This window comes from Rhinopithecus bieti, unplaced genomic scaffold (assembly GCF_001698545.2).
Source record: "Rhinopithecus bieti isolate Rb0 unplaced genomic scaffold, ASM169854v2 scaffold_19459, whole genome shotgun sequence".
In the NCBI taxonomy this organism is placed as follows: Eukaryota; Metazoa; Chordata; class Mammalia; order Primates; family Cercopithecidae; genus Rhinopithecus; species Rhinopithecus bieti.
In genome coordinates this window covers 3,100,529-3,117,554 of record NW_016809864.1, presented here as the reverse complement: position 1 = coordinate 3,117,554, position 17,026 = coordinate 3,100,529, and the positions used below count along the sequence as shown (strand labels likewise).

The 17,026-nt window shown below is 42.0% G+C and overlaps 1 protein-coding gene and 1 long non-coding RNA gene across 4 annotated transcripts in view; one reads left to right on the top strand and one right to left on the bottom strand.

Annotated features, from left to right (window-relative positions):
• Positions 1 to 17,026, top strand: part of CPPED1 (calcineurin like phosphoesterase domain containing 1) — a 139,282-nt gene that overhangs the window by 50,192 nt on the left and 72,064 nt on the right. The window lies entirely within an intron of this gene.
• Positions 52 to 8,484, bottom strand: LOC108541244 (uncharacterized). Its single transcript, XR_001888914.1, has 5 exons — positions 8,386 to 8,484; positions 1,142 to 1,211; positions 720 to 982; positions 287 to 383; positions 52 to 107 (listed from the first exon to the last, which is right to left on the bottom strand). It is a non-coding gene; the product is annotated as an uncharacterized LOC108541244 (long non-coding RNA).

The following is a 17,026-nucleotide window of genomic DNA, read 5'->3' as shown; positions in this document are numbered from 1 at the left end:
TCTAAAGCCTCAAATGGGTGGGTTCAAAAGCCACAGCCATACCCGAGTGTGCCCCTCCATCACCGAGATGCAGTTTAGGAACGAAGCGTCTCTCTGTTTTCTTCCACCTGAAAAAGCAATAGTGTACAAAGAAATAAAAGTCTGCATGCAGAGCCTCAGAGGGCTGTCAGTTGGAAACGAGGGCTACCAAGACCCCTGTGAGACTGACTTTCTCGCGATGAAATGACCAGGATCACCCTTGCAAGCAACCAGAGCTGCCATTCATTACCCAGCTTGTCATTCTTACCCAGGTTCTCCCCAAGCCACACTGGAGGGCCAGCTTCATATCCTCTTTTCCTGGATCAGTCACCAAACAGGATTGGATAACCTGAGAAGGCTACACTCTATGAAAGGGAGACATTTTTTTAAAAAATTTAAAAATGGAAGGGGGCTCCCATAGGGAGAAGAACTAAATAAAGAAAGAACCACAGGCTCCCTGTGGAAAACAGGAAGTGTGTTCACATTAGGGGCAGGAGGGCGAGTGGACACGTGGATTCTGGGGAAGGGGAGATTTATGAATGTATGAGATGGCTGGGTTGTTGACACTTGGGAAGATTGAGAATCCAGGGGCAGGAAGAGCAGTCAGACCTGGAGGAAGAGGGGAGGGTCTAGGCATGGGGATCAGTGACCAGGAAAGGCGGCCATCAGTGACCAGGAAAGGTGGCCATCAGTGATTTTACCATTGCTGGGACCACATGGCCTTCTGTTCTCTGCTGCTGCTGCTTTTCTTTGTTCCTTTGCCAAAGACTGGCTTTCTTGGTTTTGGTGCACGCACAGGACTACCCCTGCCATGCCTTCATAGGATTTCACAGCTCAGCTCTTGAATGAGGTGCGTTGACATCAAAATATTGTAAGTTTCAATTTCACCCAAAGAGTAAAGGTGATTGGCTCAGCTGGGGACAGACATCTCCTGAGGCCAGGATCACACTGCAGGGCAGCATCACTGGGGGTTAAGATTTCAGCATGTGAATTTGGCAGTGACACAAACATTCAGTCCATAGCAGCATGTAAAGAAATCCAGTAACTTTTCAAAGAAATATTTTTCACAATGAATAGAATAATAGGATAGTAAAAAAAATTAGATCATAAATTCACACTATACCGAATTTATGAAGGTTCAGATGTTGAATTTGCTTAACCATCATTTTGCTATCCATCTTCAGTTTATAAATCTGAAAGGCAAGAGAGTTTGGAGTTTATGACTAGAGAGGCAGAAATAGATGTATGTCATTAATATAGTGACATATTTATACATTATATATTATATTAATACAGCTAGCATATTAATACATAATCTAATTAATATATACATTATATAATGTCTTGCCAGAGGTGAATTTTAATAGATAATTTCTACTAGATCCAAATGTTTTCTTTGTTTTATTTTATCCTGGTACAGTTTTTGAAAGCACTTTCATTTTTGGCATATGTTTTTAGATTGGTTAAAAAATTTTATATATTAAATACTATCTTATATATAATGTATAAATATATATTATATAATATATGTTACATATAATGTATAAATATATATTATATCATATATGTATATATAATATATTACTATATGTATGTATATAATGTATATAATATATAGTAATATGTGTTATATAATATGTTTACTATAAATATAATAGTGTTAAAATAAAATATAAATATGTTATATAATATACACTATATATAATATATAAATGTAATACATAATATGTAATATAAATATATACACTATATATAAATTTTCATACCATTACATACTATCTTTCTTTTTATTCATTTGTTTACCTGCCAGGAAGTAACTGATTTTCAGAGTGTAATAAATTTGATCTACTCAGAGCTGATGCAGATTGATTTATTCCCAACAATCTGAAGACAACTGTGGTTGAACAGAAGGCCGTTAGAGAGAATTAAGTGAGGGCTGTCAAGATTAAACAAAGCTTCCCTATTTCGTGCGGTAGAGTAATAGATAACGTGAGAGTTTCTTATCAAGCATGACAACTCATTAAACCCCTAACAGCGATTCAGGTGCCAGTTTATGTCATAAACTAACACCAATTAGGCTTTTAAGAGCCAGAAGATGCTTTTCACACCAAAATCCAGTTACAGCCTGTGATTTTTTTTAAATAGACTTTCTTAAAGAAAGCGGGAGCCTTTTTATATTCAAACAGCACTTTAACCTCTGCTCTATTCTCCTCGTGTTTAAGTTTATAAACCAGAACTAGTTTATTATGAGAAAGCTTTAACCTTCAAAGCAAAGTTGTGCTTAGTAATTTGGGGTACAGTGGGAAATGCTTGGACCTGGGGAGTCAAACAAAACTGGGTTTGCGTTCTATGACTTTGGTGGCTCTAGGAAGCTTGCTTTTTACTTCCTATTCAGAGCTTCCTAGCATAGACATTTCTCATTTATTTTATCACTGAGTCCTCAAAATCTTACTGTGGATTAGGTATTGGGCTACAATTTCTTTTTAAGTTTTAAATGTTTCAGCATGTTAGAAAATTGAAAAGCATAAAAAACACCAAAATAGTCTAAAGATTAATATAATGCTTACACATGTATCTACCAGCCAGCTTCAGAAGTAAAACATTATCAGTCCTATTTAAGCTTCCTGTGTGCCAGTTTTAGTTAGGGATTAAGGGCATGTGACAAGAAAATGGCAAAGAACAGTGGCGTATATTAAGAGTTTATTTTTCTCTCAAGTAATGAGACATTTGGAGGCAGGGGTTCCCAGGACCCGGGACTTCCTAGCTGTCTGTTCCTTCATCTTTAGGGTATGGCCCTTGTCTTCATGCTTACAAAATGGCTGCAGGAGCTGCAGCCATCACATCTGTATTCCACGAAGGAGGAAATGTCAGTAGCAGAAGGACTTTTCAAGGAAGTCTATCCAATGACTTTTACTCTAGAGACCAGAATTGTACCAGAAAATGTAATATATTTTCATGTTGTGGCTGGTTTGATCTTCCATCCTGATCACTAAGACTTTCTTCATATCAGCAATAAGGCTGTTTCACTTTCTTATCATTTGTGTGTTTACTGGAGTAGCTCTGTTAATTTCCTTAAGAACAGTCTGCTAGAACACTTGCTGCCAACAAAAAGAAGGGTTATTAGATAGGAAGCTAGCCGCCTCTCCCTGAGAACATTCCTCTGCTTCCCTCCAGAGGTAAGTATTATCCTTAAGAATTTTGGGGTTTTTTTTATTGTATCTCTTTATATTTTTATTATAGGCATACCTTATTTTATTGGACTTATCTTGATTGTATACTTTACAGATACTGTGTTTTTTACATATTGAAGGTTTGTGATGCATCCAACATAATTTTTTTCTGTTTTTTGTTTGTTTTGTTTGTTTGTTTGTTTGTTTTGAGACAGTCTCGCTCTGTTCCCCAGGCTGGAGTGCAGTGGCACAATCTTGGCTCGCTGCAACCTCCACCTCTCAAGTTCAAGGGATTCTTTTGCCTCAACCTTCCCAGTAGCTGGTATAGACATGAGCCACCACGCTTGGCTAATTTTTGTATTTTTAGTAGAGACAGGATTTCACCATGTTGGCCTGGCTGGTCTTGAACTCCTGACCTCAAGTGATCCGCCCACCTTGGCCTCCCAAAGTGCTGGGATTATAGGCGTGAGCCATTGCGCCCTACCTCTGTTAGCATCATTTTTTCAACAGCATATTCTTACATGTTGGTAATTCTTGCAATATTTTGAACTTTTTCTTTATTATTATATCTGTTTTGGTGATCTGTGATCGGTGATCTTTGATGGTGTTGTCATTCTGAGGTGCCACAAACCATGTCCATTTAAGGTGGCAAATTTAATAGTTAAATGTGTGTGTTCTGACTGCTCCACTGGCCATTTCCCTGTCTCTCTCCCTCTTTTTGGGCCTCCCTATTTCCTGAATCACACTAATAATGAAATAAGGTCACTTAATAACCCTACAGTGGCTTCTAAGCGTTCAAGTGAAAGGAATAGTCATACATCCTTTGCTTTAAATAGAAAGCTAGAAATGATTAAGCTTAGTGAGAAAGGCATGTCGAAAACAGAGAGGCTGGAAACTGGGCTTCTTGTGCCAAACAGCCAGGTTGTGGTTGCAAAGGAAAAGTTCTTAAAGGAAATTAACAAGTGCTAGGGATTCCAGTAAACACACAAATGATAAGAAAGTGAAACAGCCTTATTGCTGATAGGAAGAAAGTTTTAGTGGTCAGGATGGAAGATCAAACCAGCCACAACATTCCCTTAAGCCAAAGTCTAAGGTTCATGAGGTTTAAGGAAAGAAGCCATCTCCACAACGGAAACGTTTAATGTGTTTAAGAAATACATTTCATAAAGCTGTAGCTGCCATAGATAGTGACTCCTTGGATGGATCTGGGCAAAGTAAAGTGAAAACCTTCTGGAAAGTATTCGCCATTCTAGATGCCATTAACAACATTTGTGTTTCATCTGGGCGCAGTGGCTCATGCATGTAATCCCAGCACTGTGGAAGCCCAAGGCGAGCGGATCATTTGGGGTCAGGGGTTCCAGACCAGCCTGGTCAACATGGTGAAACCCCCTGTCTCTACTAAAAATACAAAAAAATCAGCCAGGCATGGTGGCAGGCACTTGTAATTCCAGCTACTTGGGAGGCTGAGGCAGGAGAATCGCTTTAATGTGGGAGGCGGAGGTTGCAGTGAGCTGAGATTGTGCCACTACACTCTAGCCTGGGTGCAGAATGAGACTCCATCTCAAAAACACACACACACACACACACACACACACACACACAAAATTTGTGATTCGTGGGAGGAGGTCAAAAGATTAACATTAACAGGAGTTTGGAAGAAGTTGATTCCAGTCATCGTGGATGACTTCGAAGGGTTTAAGACTTCAGGAGAAGACAGAACTGCAGATGTGGTAGAAATAGCAAGAGAACTGGAATTAAAAGTGGAGTCTGAAGATGTGACCAAATTGCAATCTCATGATCAAAACTTGAACAGATGAGGAGTTGCTTCTTATGGATGAACAAAGAAAGTGGTGTCTTGGGATGGAATCTACTCGTGGTGAAGATGCTGTGAACATTGCTGAAATTACAACAAAGAATTTAGAGTATTCGATAAACTCAGTTGATAATGCAATGGCAGGGTTTGAGAGAATTCACTGCAATTTGGAAGGACATTCTGTATCTGAAATACTAGTAAACAAAACAGCTTCACATGCTACAGAGAAATCTTTCATGGAAGGAGGAGTCGGTTGATATGGACAACTTCATGGTTGTCTTTATTTTAAGAAATTGCCCCAGCCACCCCACCCTTCAGCAGCTACCGTCCTCATCAGTCAGAGGTCATGAACGTCAAGGCAAGACCCTCTGCCAGCAAAAAGATTGTGATTCACTAAAGGCTCAGATGATTGCTAGCATTTTTTAGCAATAAAGTATTTTTAATTAAGGTATGTATTTTTTTTTTTAGACATAATGCTGTTGCATACTTTTTTTTTTTTTAGAGACAGAGTCTCGCTCTGTCGTCCAGGCTGGAGTTCAGTGGCGAGATCTCTGCTCACTGCAGCCTCCGCCTCCTGGGTTCAAGTGATTCTCCTACCTCAGCCTCCTGAATAGCTGGGATTACAGGCGCGCGCCACCACGACTGGCTAATTTTTGTATTTTTAATAGAGATGGGATTTCACCATGTTGCTTAGGCTAGTCTAGAACTCCTGACCTTGTGATCCACCCACCTCAGCCTTCCAAAGTGTTGGGATTACAGGCATGAGCCACCACGCCTGGCCACTTTTGCATACTTAATAGACTACAGCATAGTGTAAATATAACTTTTATATGCACTGGGAAACCAAAGAATTTGTGTGACTTGCTTTATTGAGATACTTTATTATCATGGTCTGGAACTGAGTCTGCAATATCTCTGAGATATGCTTTTAATATTTGTATGTATTCCTCAGAAATGTATCAGCTTATTTCACATGTTTTTAAACTGTATGTAAGTGGTATCATATCTCACAGATTTTCTTTTACAGATTGGTTTCCCTGCATGTTAGAAAGCCTTCTGTATTCATATGTATCATTCCTGTTCATTTGTTTTCATTGTTGTAGAGTATTACCGTATATGAGGATACCACAATTTAGTTAACCACTGTGCTGTGTTTGGGCATATAGGTTGTCTTCAGCCTTTTGCTACCACAAATTATGCCACTATGAGTGAGCTTTCTCCTTTGTTACTGTGCCCATATGCAAGAGATTCTGGAATAATCACTTCACCATTCCAGGATATTGCTAGATTTTGTCTACGAAATGGTATGTTAGTTTATGCGCCTAGCAGAAATGTGTGCGAGTGTCCACTGGCCGTTTCCTCACCGACACTTTCAGTTGTTGGGCTTGTAACTTTGACCAGTCTCTTGGATGTGAGATGGGCACTGCATGGTGTTCCTCTTTTAGCTTAATGGAGATAGAATTGGCAGACATTTAAAAATGCGCACACAGTGAACAGTTTTTAAACAGCTTTATTGGGTTGTATGTTATACTTAACATACAATGAACTGCACATGTTTAAAGTGTGCAATTTAATAAGTGTTGACATATGTATATACCTGTGAAACGACAATCACAATAATCAGTGCACGCATCACACCCAAAGTTTCCTCATTAAGGCCAGGCGCGGTGGCTCATGCCTATAATTCTAGCACTTTGGGAGGCTAGGGCGGGTGGGCTGCCTGAGCCCAGGAGTTTGAGACCAGACAGGCAACGTGGGCCTGGAGTTTTCATTGTGTATAGGTTTTTACACATTTAATTTATTTAATAGCTATAAGGCTATTCAGGTCATGTATTTTTCCATGAATGATTTTCAGTATGATGTACCTATAGAGGGATTTTTTTCCTTTTCTATGGAATGTGATTATTTATTTATTTATTTTTGAAACAGGGTCCCCCTCTTTCGTCCAGGTTGGAGTGCAGTGGCGCAATCACGGCTCACTGCAGCATCAACCTCTTAGGTTCAATCGATCCTCCTACCTCAGCCTCCTGAGTAGCTGGGACTACAGACGCCAGTTATTGTGCCTGGCAAATTTTTGTATTTTTTATAGAGGTGGGGTTTTGCCATGTTGCCCACGCTGGTCTTCTATTCCTGGGCTCAAGTGATCCGCCCACCTCAGTCTCCCAAAATGCTGGGATTACAGACATGAGCCACCGTGCCCAGCCTTACTGATATTTTCTACTGGTAGAATTCAAACCTACCATGTTGCCATTTATTTCCCATTCTTCTTTTTTTTTTTTTTTTTTTTTATTGGGAGTAAACTCTGGAAAGCCTGCATTCCAAAAGAGCTGTAACACTCTTTCCCATTTTTCTATATGTTGTCTGTTCCCCTTTTTCATCTTTTCCTGACTTCTTTTGGATTATTGTTCCTAATCCCACTTGAGTTCCGCCTGGCCCATTAGCTATAACTCTTTGCTGTAGCATTTTCAAGATTGCATTAGTGTGCACATCTTTAACTTTTCACAGTCCACCTGCAAAAGCATATTACTCCACTTTGCATATTATGTAAGACCCTGATAACAATAGACACCCATTCCTCCATTCCCATGCTTCGTGCTATTGGTGTCGCATATTTTACTTCCACAAATAAATACTAAAAACCCTACCATATGCTGTCGTGATTTTTTTTTTCTTTTACAAAGACAATTTCCTTTCAAAGAAATTTAAATTATAAGAAAAAAAAAGGATTCTGTGTTTGCCCACATAGTTGCCATTTCTGGTGGGCTTGGTGCCTTTGTCTAGATCCAGAGCTGCATCTGATACTGGTTTTCTTCTGCTTCCAGCCTTCCTTTAACCCTTCTTAATGTAGCCAGCGCCAGGCTGCTGCTGATGTACTTTTTCAGGATGTCTGTGAAAGTTTTTATGTTACCTTCGTTTTGGAAAGCTTGTTTCACTGGACATTGAATTTTTTTTTTGTTTTGTTTTGTTTTGTTTTGTTTTGTTTTGTTTTGTTTTGAGACAGAGTCTTGCTCTGTCACCTAGGCTGCAGTGCAGTGGTTCACTCTCAGCTCGCTGTAACCTCTGCCTCCAAGGCTCAAGCAGTTTTCCTGCTTCAGCCTCCCAAGTAGCTGGGATTACAGGCACGTGCCACCGCACCCAGGTAATTTTTGTATTTTAGTAGAGACAAGGTTTTCCATGTTGGCCAGGCTGGTCTCGAACTCCTGATCTCAGGTGATCCGCCCACCTCAGCCTCCCAAAGTGTTGGGATTACAGGCGTGAGCCACCACGCCCTGCTGGGACATAGAATTATAGTGTGACAATTTTGTTTTGTTGTGATTTTTCAGTACCTACTTTTTTTTCTTCTGGCTTGCATTACTTCCAAGAAGAAACTGCTACAATCCTTACCTTTTCCTCTGTATAATGTGTTTTTTCTCTCTGGCTGCTCTTCAGATTTCCTCTTTATCATTGGTTTTAAGCAATTCGATTATAATATGCCTTGGTGTCATTTTATGTTTCTTTTATTTTTCATCTTTATTTTAGGTTTAGCGATACATGTGAAGGTTTGTTACATAGATTACTTGTGCTATTGTTGCATGTTTAACTTCCACAGTAACGGATTTGTTGTACATATTATTACATCACCCAGGTATTCAGCTCAGTACCCAATGGTTATCTTTTCTGCTTCTCTCCCTCCTCCCACCCTCCCGCCTCAAGTAGACCCCCGTGTCTGTTGCTTCCTTCTTTGCACTCATAAGTTCTTATCATTTAACTCCCACTTGTAAGTGAGAACATGCGGTATTTGGTTTTCTATTCCTGGGTTGCTAAAGATAATACCCTCCAGCTCCATCCGTGTTCCTGCAAAAGACATGATCTCGTTCTTTTTTTTATAGCTGCATGGTGTTCCATGGTGTATATGGACCACATTTTCTTTATCCAGTCTGTCATTGATGGGCATTTAGGTTGATTCCATGTCTTTTCTATTGTGAACGGTGCTGCAGTGCACATTCGCATGCATGTGACTTTATGGTAGAATGCTTTATATTCCTCTGCATATGTGCCCAGCAGTGGGATTGCTGGGTCTTCTTTATGTTTCTTTCATTCAGAGTTCGTTGAGCTTCTTAGATCTGTGAATTCATAACTCGCATAGTATTTGAAGAGATTTCAGCCCGCATTTCTTCATGTATTTTTTCTGTTCCCACCTCTGAGGGACTTCTGTTGCACACTTACTAGCCTGCTTGAAGTTGTCCCACAGCTCACTGATACTCTGAGGGTGTTTGTTACTGTTTTTGTCTCTTTTCCCCTCTGTATTTCCTTTTGGACTGCCTTTAAGTTCACTGATCTTTCCTTTTGTAGTGTCTAATCTGCTATTATTTTTACTTTTTTATTTTTGAGACAAGGTCTGGCTCTGTTGCCCAAGGCTGAACTTCAGTAGTGCGATCTCAGCTGACTGCAACCTTTACCTCCTGGGCTCGAGCCATCCTCCCATCTCAGCCTCCCGAGTCGCTGGGATTATAGGCCTGCACCACCATGCCTGGCTTATTTTTGTATTTTTTGTGGAGATGGTGTTTTTGCCATGTTGCCCTGGCTGGTCTTGAACTTGTGAGCTCAAGCAGTCCACCTGCCTTGGCCTCCCAAAGTGCTGGGATTACAGGCATGAGCCACCATGCCTGGCTTCTGCCTTTCAAACTCTTAATGCCTTGATGCCTGCACTCCCAGCTCTTATTTTCTCATCTCAGGGAGACTGTCAGACCCTGCCTGTGTTCCCCTCCGTGTGGCATGGCCTGGAAATCCTGCAGCAGTCCGATGCCTGTAGGACCTGTCTCACTAATGTCCTGTCTCTGACGGGTCGCTGGCCAGCATAGCCTGCTAGTCCACGTCTCAAGTCATGTGGTTTCGTGTTTCTTGTCCAGTTTTTTAATTGTTCCAGGCAGGAGGATAAACCCAGTGTGTGTTCCTCCTCCTTGGCTAGAAGAAGAAATAAGTCCTCACTGTGGTATTAATTTCCTTTTTATAATTCTTAGAGAAGTTGAGCATCTTTCTTTCTTTCTTTTTGGTTTTTGTTTGTTGTTTGAGACAGGGTCTTGCTCTGTCACCCAGGCTGGGATGCAAAGGTGCGATCGTGGTTCACTGCAACCTCAACCTCCCAGGCTTCAGTGAACCTGCCACCTCAGCCTCCCAAGTTGCTGAGACTACAGGCATGAGCCACCATGCCTGGCAAATTTTTGTATTTTTTGAAGGGATGGAGTTTCACCATGCTGCCCAGACTGCTCTCAAAGTCCTGGGCTCAAGTGATTCACCTGCCTTGGCCTCCTAAAGTGCTGGAATTACAGGTGTGAGGAACCATGCTCGGCCGAGCATCTTTCGTACGTTTTCTGAGCATGTGGATTTCCATCTCTTTGCATTCTCTGTTCACCTCACCCTATTTGTTCCATTGAGACAAATGACTTTTTCTTAGTAACTTAGAGTACTTTATATATTTACAGGTTAATCCCTTATCAACTTATATCAGTTGCTGCTATCTTTTCTTAGATTTGTCTTTTCATTTTAAAAATTACATTGTTTCAATGAACAGAATTTTTAAGTTTTAACGTAGTCCACTTTGTCCATTTTCTTTATGACCAGTGCATTTTGGGGTCTTGTTTAAGAAATCATTCTTTATCCTGAGGTCATAAAGATAGTCTACTGTATTTTCTTTTAAGAGCTGAAAAGGTGTTTTATATTTAGGTCTTTATATGGGGGATAAGGATCACAATTTTATTTCATTTTTTTTCCACTTGGTTATGCCAGTGGCCCCATTTCCATTTATTGAATAGTCTTTCTGTACAGAAAAGACTTAACTAGCAGAGAAGTCCTGAGACTTATCCTTCAAAAGACCCCATTCACAAGGCTGGCACTTGGCGCGCATCTGAGAACCTGGATTTTGGGATGTTTCCTACAATGTGGTGCATGTTGAACACCCACCTTTCCTTCTGAGAGTCTGGAATTTGGGTACATGCTGGACAGCGGCTGCCTAAGTGACCAGCTTCAACAACAGCCCTGGTGCTGGGTCACTCATGAGCTTCTTCCATAGACAAAATGCCACACGTGTTGTCACTGCTTATCGCTGGAGGAGTTAGCACGTCCTGTGTGACCACACTGGGAGAGGAAACTGGTGCCCCATTCCCTGTGTATTTGTCCCACGCCTCCAGTCCCTTTGCTAATCTCGTTTTGTGTCCTTTTGCTGAGATGAATCACAGCCAGGAGTATGACTGTTTGCGGGGTCCTGTGAGTCCTCCTAACAAACAGTTGCATCTAGAGGTGGTCTTTGGGATCCCCAACAACTGTCGTATCCCCACTGACATTAAAATAACCGGGATTTATTTGGGCAATGTTCTGAACTACCCTTGAACATTCATGTCTTCATCTGAACATCCATCTACTACCCCTGATTTTTCAGTGCAGGGCACATATCTTGTATCACCCAATAAACAGTCATTGATCACCGTAGGAAAGGAACAGTGAAACTGCCATGGTGGTTTGGGGGAAGGTGGCAGGCGTTCAGCAGTAACTCTTTTGAGCAGACACATTTTATGTTTTTGCAATGAGTGAAATAAATTTTCCCATATCTATTTAAGGTTGGCAATCATTATCTTTTTATCATCTTGGAACATTTGTCATTCCTTTAATATCTTTAGTTAGGAATTTTCTACCTTCCTCATCTTGTCCAATAATTTTAAATCCCATGGTTATTTCACAGGCTCCTCATTCGTGTCTGTGTGCCACTGTATGATTTCTAACATGTCATGCTGTGCAAACCAGTTAGTTGCTTTTACTCGTAGAGTAAATGTTTCTTTGGGGATTAGCTTATTGTTGGTTATGTGATTACAGTGTTTTAAAGACGTGTCTGTGGTTATGTAAAATGCTGTTTCTCTGAGTATCATGGTCATTTCCACATATTTCTCTATTCACGTATTTTTAAGAATATGTCTATTTTTGCAGTATTTTATTTATTTATTATTTTATTTTATTTTTTGAGACGGAGCCTCATTCTGTCACCCAGGCTGAAGTGCAGTGGCGTGATCTCGACTCACTGTAACCTCCGCTTCCCAGGTTCAAGCAATTCTCCTGCCTCAGCCTCCCAAGTAGTTGGGATTACAGTCGCGTGCCACCATGCCCTGCTAATTTTTGGTATTTTTAGTGGAGACAGGGTTTCGCCATGTAGGCTATGCTGGTTTCAAACTCCTGACCTCAAGTGATCCGCCTGCCTTGGCCTCCCAAAGTGCTAGGATTATAGGCACGAGCCACCGTGCCTGGTCAGTTTTGCAGTGTTTTAAATACTGTTGTCTTTGAGAGGAGAGAGGCATGCACACAGACTGTAGTGATTAGCATCATATACTAGAAAGTGCAAAGTATAGCGCAGTTAACTGTGAGCCATCTCATAAAACCCTAACAGATGTCTCATTTGTCCATAAAGGGCCTTCTGTCCCATAGAAATTCACGTACCCAACCTGCTCTTCAGCTGTGATTTTTCTCTCGTGGCCTGTGTGAACAGATTAATAGTGTCCATCTAATTTCTTCCTCCACTGAGGAAAAGCAAATCATCAGGCCCATTGCAAAAACTGCTCTGAGTTGAGCTTCCTGCCTTAAATCACACCCACAGTGAATGGCGTCCCTTTATCACCGCTAATGACTCTGACATCTCTGTCCACTCACATGTGAGCCTCCCCAGCTCTCCATAAACAAGTCTGTCTCGGTTCATTTATTCTAAAAAAAAAAAAAAAAAAAAAAAAAAAAAAAAGCCAGAGGAGGATTTATTTTTTTCTGTTGATTTTTAAAAGTCTAATATGAAACCATTCTGAGCGTCTCTAGTGCCATTTATGAGGCAGAACTATTCTTTCTGATGATTTACTCTCTCTGCCGTCCTGCCCACCGTATTTTAAGTACCATCCTAGCTGGCCTGAAGTTATTATCCTATTTTGTCATAATTGGGCCCCATTATATTGCTGTGTCGGGCACTTTTCCTGTTTTAGAAATGGCAGTGTTATCTAGTGCAATGCTGGCTCCTTAGAGATGTGGATTCAGTGACTTGCTAAGCCTGTTAAATAGTTTGGACTCTTATCCTTTTCTCTTGTGATCAGCCAGGAAAGCTGGTGGATCACTTAGGAGAATGTTTGGCTGCAGGTAACAAGCCACCCAGTATTGGGCGCTGAAAGCGGTAGTGGGGCACGGTGCATCGGCCCAGCAGCACCCTCCTGGACCCGGGGCTTTCTAACCTTCTAACAGATCCTCACACTCTGTGCTCTCCTTTCCTGCCACAGAGCCTTGCACCTGCTGTTCACTCTGCTACGAATTCTCTCCTTCGCCCCTGCTCCCCCAGCATTCTCATCACCCACTGAGGGAAGCTGCCCTTGCCCCTGCAACTGGCTGAAAACCCCTGCTATATAAAGGAGTGGGCCAAGCACTCCCTTCTTTGTAACACTAATAATATCTAATTTGACATTTATCTGTGAGGCCCTTCTATTGTCCTCATCCCCAGTAGACCGTAAACTCCATGAATGCGAGGACCAGACCTAATTAGTCATGATTGGTATTCACTAGGAATGCTTTTGGCTACAGATTTTTTAAAAGTATCTTTTTTTTTTTTTGAGGCAGAGTCTTGCTCTGTTGCCCAGGCTGTAGTGCAATGGTGCAATCTCTGCTCATTACAACCTCTGCCTCCCAGGTTCAAGAGATTCTCCCACCTCAGCCTCCCGAGTAGCTGGGACTACAGGCACCTGCCATCATGCCCAGCTAATTTTTGTGTTTTTGTAGAGATGGGGTTTCACCATGTTGGCCAGGCTCCTGACCTCAGGTATCTGCCTACCTCGGCCTCGCAAAGTGCTGGGATTACAGCCGTGAGCCACTGCACCCAGCCTAAAAAGTATCTTAAATAAAGCAGGGCCTACCTTGCCTCCCTCCTTTCCTTCCTTCCTTCCTTCCTTCCTTCCTTCCTTCCTTCTTCCTTCCTTCCTCCCTCCCCTCCCTCCCTCCTCCCTCCCCTCCCTCCCTCCCTCCCTCCTTCCTTCCTTCCTTCCTTCACTTCCTTCCTTCCTTCCTTCCTTTTCACATAATAATAAGGCTAGGCAGCTCTGAGCATTGGCTCATTTGCTTTACAGTGTCATGATCCGTGTCTTGTTATTTTCCTCATGGTTACAAAATGGCTGCATCACTTCACTGTTTAAGAGAAGAAGGCAGGAAGGGAAGCAGTACCAGTGACACCTAACCCTTTTACCAAGAAACCAAATGTTTCCCTGGAATCCCCCAGCCAATTTCTGGTCATTTCTCCTTGCCGTTTGGCCACCTCTAACTAGAGAGGAGGCTGCAAAGCATGTTGTTGCTTTGGCATCCTCTATACTGGAGGTGAAAAGGGGAGAAAAAGGAGGAAATGAGAGTGAGGTTAGCCTACTAGTAGCAATCTACCCTACCCTTGCAGCCCCAGTGTTTACCCGAACAAGCTCTTTTTTTTTTTGAAATGGAGTTTTGCTCATTACCCAGTCTGGAGTGCAATGGTGTGAGCTCAGCTCACTGCAACCTCCACCTCCCAGGTTCAAGTGATTCTCCTGCCTCACCCTCCTGAGGGATTACAGCTAATTTTTTATATTTTTAGTAGAGACAGAGTTTCACCATGTTGGCCATCCTGGTCTTGAACTCCTGACCTCAGGTGATCCACCCACCTCAGCCTCCCAAAGTGCTGTGATTACAGGCATGAGCCACCGTGCCTGGCCAGCGCTTTGGTATTAAAGGACAAGTAGAAAAAACTCACCTGTTTTGACTGTTTGTCCATTCATTCATCCATTCATTTAGTGTCCAGGGCGAGCCAGTCTCTCTACTACTTATTCTACACGCACACTTCCTTCTTCTCATGATCGTTCTGTCCAGTTAGGTGTTACTATTTTTATTTTGTGATTAGAAACAATCTCAGAAAGAATCAATACCTTACTTAAGGTTACACAGCTCTGTAAGTGGCAGACCCAAGACCCAATGCAAAAGCCGCCTCCCTCCCAAACCCACTCAGCCTTCACCGTGTGGCGTTACCTCCCTGAGCGAGCACGGCTGATCCTGGGATGAGAGTAGGAAAACTCCTGCGTTTGACTTTTCTCTACCAGGAGGTAATGATCATTAGCCTGCCAGGGTTTAGCTGCTACATTAAACATGTTTTGGCAAAACAGTTGGCTAATAATATTGCAACTGAACAAAATATATTGAATATATAATTTGGGGTGATTTTATATTTGAGGCCTAACTAGGTGACATTCATTTTATGAGCAGGGTTATAATTTTTAGCACAGGACCTTATATGGTAGACTACTAAATTACCCAGCGGTTAGTCCATAGCCGTAAACTCTCTACGTAATTTGAATAATTTTTTTCCTGTTTAAGTAGGTAAGGCACTTTGCCAGGAGATTTTGCTTTTACTTTCTTACTCCTGAAAACTCTCAGCATTCTTGCTTCTGAATAAATGAATCAGTGATCATCTGTATTCATGTCCACAGCTTACAGTTACCCATTTGTGAACTAAAATATTCGGAGACATTTCATCTCTGCAACATGTTTTTTTAATAATAAGGGGTGTGTGTGTGTGTGTGTGCGCGCGTGCATGTGTGTGTGCGCGCGCATGTGTGTGTGATTATAAAAGTGATAGATGCGCAATCAAAAGAAATTTTGGAAGAAGATTGAGAAAAATCACTCGTAATTCTGTACCACCTAGAGGCAATAACTATTAACATTTTTGGCACATTTCCTTCCTAATCTTTAAAAAATTTTTTTTGCATAGTTGAGTTCCTACATTATTTGCAGTTTTGTGTGCTGCAGTTTTTCATATATTATCAACAACCTCTTTGTTATTACAAGCATCGTTGTGAACGGCTGCATAATGTCCTTTCATTAAGAACCCAGCAATCCTTTACTGGGCTGCTCTTCTCATGATGGACATTCGGATTATCTCCCAGACACATGATGTGTGCCTTGAATTGTTAACATTTTCTGAAGGAAGAACGATCTGAACCGCGACGTCTGCTAATAGGCCCTCTGCCTGCATCGGGTACCGTGTTAACCACTTATCCCCAGGAAGGCATCAGTCTTGCCATGATGACTTTGTCCTGGTAGAACAGGATGCTGGCAATTTTTATGTTTTAAAAAATGACCGGATTCCTCAGTCTTGCAGGCAGGGGTCCCCTGACGCAGGGAAGATGAATGACAAGAAGACCAAGAAGAGAGAGAGAAAATTGCTCAAGTGTTCCCTCCAGCCACTCCCTCCCACTGTTCCATATCTGGCAGCCACTCTGGTGACCTCAGAGCCCTTTTGCTGCCCAGCTCCAGCGTCCCTTTTCTTCTCATGGCTCAGCGCCCCTCTGACCATTGCAGTCTCACACGGTTCCTAGAATTCTTCAGGGGGGCAAGAGTAAGCTGCTCAGACTGTGTGTTAACTTTTCAGTTTTCCAAGATACTGTGGCCAATAAAAGCATTGTAGCCAGAGAGTTTATTCGAAAGCTCAGCCCTGATCATGGCCTTGCCTGCTTAAAACCCTCCAGGGGCTGCCAGTTGCTCTGAGAATCCAGACAGGTCCCTCCATAGGAGCCACAGGGCTCTGCCTGATCTGGGCCTGCCTGCTGCATCTCCTGTCACTCTGGGCCCCATCTGTAAGGGGTGCTTTTTGGTTCCTCTGTATCCCTTTCACATTCTGTTCCCTCTTCCTACACTGTTCCCTCTGCCTGCTCTCCCTTCTCCTTCTTCCCATGAGTTGGGACTGCCTGCCTGTCCTTCAGATCTTTGTTGCTGTACACCTTCAAGTTGTTGCTCAGATGTTACCTTTTCATAGAGATGATCTCTGATTTTTTTTTTTTTTTTTTTTTTGAGACAGGGTCTCACTCTGTTGCCCAGACTGGAGTGCAATGGCACAATCTTGGCTCACTGCAACCTCCACCTCCTGGGTTCAAGAGATCCTCCTGCCTCAGCTTCCTGAGTAGCTGGAACTGCAGGTGTGTACCACCACACCCAGCTAATTTTTGTATTTTTAGTAGAGACAGGG